The sequence below is a fragment of the Agrilus planipennis genome, unplaced genomic scaffold (genome assembly GCF_000699045.2).
Source record: "Agrilus planipennis isolate EAB-ADULT unplaced genomic scaffold, Apla_2.0 scaffold24, whole genome shotgun sequence".
Taxonomy (NCBI): domain Eukaryota; kingdom Metazoa; phylum Arthropoda; class Insecta; order Coleoptera; family Buprestidae; genus Agrilus; species Agrilus planipennis.
This window is the reverse complement of record NW_020439076.1, coordinates 393,736-396,331: the sequence shown is the minus strand read 5'-3', so window position 1 is coordinate 396,331 and position 2,596 is coordinate 393,736. Positions and strand designations below refer to the sequence as shown.

Below are 2,596 nucleotides of genomic sequence, written 5' to 3'. Positions count from 1 at the left end.
CCCCCATTTCAATTATTAAAAATTTCGAATTAAATTTTGAAATCCCATCTTTTAATTACTCTTACGTTGCATAAGCAACCTTTTGTTATAATATTGCCACCAACGGAAAGATCAGTTAACATTAAATTGTAATATATTTATTTTAACTTATTTTAATTAGAAATAAATTTAGTTCTATATTTTTGATTTTTCGTCATTTCAAAAGCATGGCTTTGTTTGTCTGATATTTTACAATACATTCAAACTATTAAAAAACTGATTATCATCCTCTTCATATCTAATACTATCTTATCTAAGTTTTTACTATCTCTCTCGACTTTGTTCTCAGAGTTCTGGTCAGGCGATGGAACTTGCACGAAGCAAATTATTCATAATTTCAATTTTATAAAAGTTAAAGTGAAAGTCGCTACGCTATTGGTTCAATTACGAAAAATTTGCCGCGAACTGACGCAGAAACCCAATGTGATGCTTCTGCGTAACATTATTTACGTCATCACTGCTTCATGTGGTAGCAATCGCAATTTCACGACAGCCTGAACATTGCCAGGTTCTCGTGGTCAGTTACTTCTTGCTTGCGAGAACGTTTGTTCACGTCTTTCGTTTCAATTTACCGAATTCACTTTTACGTAGAATAAACTTTTTACTGCAAATTACTAGTGAAATTAATTTTATCTAAACACTCTTTTATTTTACAGGAACATTGTACAAACTCTGGATGCCATGTGGTACGAACGATTCTTCATATCAGTCCTTTTTCACTCCTGGATGAAGGAAGCATTAAATACCTCTTCTCCGCTGGAATCAGAGGCAGATTTTGCTATTGCTAAGGGAATGATTCATGACAATAAAATGGTAACAGCATTATTTAAAAACTACAGATATCATTTTACTTTTAATAGCATTTTAATTTAATTAATTAAATTATGCAGTTTTTCCAGGGTGGCGGTCAAACAATTACACAACTATATGTTTTTGTAACATTTCGGTTTATTTAACCATCTTCAGACTTTTGGAGTGTTACTGCAGTAATAAACCGAAACGTTACAAAAAACATCATATAGTTGTGTAAAAAATAAAAAATCTAATTAATTAATTCGTGTTTTTTGTCCATTTTTACAGATTGGCCAACAAATCCTGATGCCATCGAAACAACAGTGTGTACAATGGTATCTCCCGCTTTCCCTGGATTTCTTCATTTCTGATTAGCTGTTGTCATCTTCACCTTGCAGCGTTATGCAGTTAATTTTGTATCGTTGATTGAGAGCAACTGGAAGTTATTTGGACCCCATTAAAACAATGAATCATCTGCAATGGAATCGTTCTTCCTGAATACGGTTTGCTGTTGCACTTGCAAACTTTCGAGAGTTACATTCTGCAGTTAATGAAGGTAAGAGTGCATAACATAGTTAATAATAATTGCTCGTTACTAATCTGTTACCAACCTATCTGTTTCAGATCAACGGTGGAGAAGACCAAGAAGATTCCGTAGTTAGAGTGCTTTTTATTCGATTTCAATCAAGTTATCATTTTGCATGTTTTTTATTTGAATTAATTTTTTAGTTTGCATGTCTTTTGTGTTGATTATTTTATTTGAATTCATTTTTGATTTTAGATGTTTTTATTTTTTGAAGTAGTTCTTAGTACTAACATGTTCATTTTTTTGTAGAGAGTCTAACATATCTCTTGCTTACCTCTTCGCTTAGCTTACTGCATATTCTTACTATAAATTGCTTTGCATTTACCCTACGAGTTCTACATGATTCAACGTTTCGTTATCGTGTGTGTTTCTTCTCACCCTTGTGGAATTAGGGAGGGCCTCCCCGAACGACTTCCCTTGGGCTTAGCTATTTAGTTGATCTTAAAAGTGTCTTATACACTTTTCGCGAGTCTACTCTAGCGTTACTTCCTTTCAGACAGGGTACAGTGGGTTATCTGGAATAGGAGCAATAGGCGACTGCCCAGCTTGCCTTGGCGAAATCTGTCCGATCTTCTCTACCAAACCTATTAGTATTTGCCGTTAGTCCTGTTAATTTGCACTGTTTGCTTTCAGATAATGAGGTATTCCCTAAGAAGAAGGAAGACATCGTTTTTTTTACTTTTCATTGTACTTTCTTGCAAATTTCATTTATTTTCTTGTCTGTCTTTTTCAGGTATTTCGTTTTTTATTGTATAAACTGTTGAATTACCAAAAATATGTAATTGTAGCTTAAACTGATAGGTAAAACTTTTTTAAATTGATTTTTTGGCATAAACGTTAAAACCAAATTAAATACTTATTACCACGTTCATAATTAATATTGATTTGGGCGGATAGGGTGGCTATAAGGGGAGATGTGGAGGCCACAGAGAGTTAGAGGGCATTTTTGTCCCAAATGTAGTACTTCAATGGTAATTCAACAGCTTGTAAATAACTAGTAAATGTAATAATTAGAATGATGCATTATTTGTTGGATATTTTGTGTATGTTATGTAATATGCTATATTTGTAATAAATATGTTTGTTGTAATAAATGTAAATTATGTGTCTACATAATAAATGAATTATCATTGTATTATCATTGTTTTGGTGATGAAATAAATAAATAAGTAAATGAAT

General features: G+C 32.5%; 1 long non-coding RNA gene across 1 annotated transcript; it reads left to right on the top strand.

Moving 5' to 3' along the window:
- The first annotated feature begins 201 nt into the window (after positions 1–201).
- Positions 202–1,756, top strand: LOC112905246. Its single transcript, XR_003231643.1, has 3 exons — positions 202–852; positions 1,120–1,387; positions 1,456–1,756. It is a non-coding gene; the product is annotated as an uncharacterized LOC112905246 (long non-coding RNA).
- The last annotated feature ends 840 nt before the right edge of the window (positions 1,757–2,596 follow it).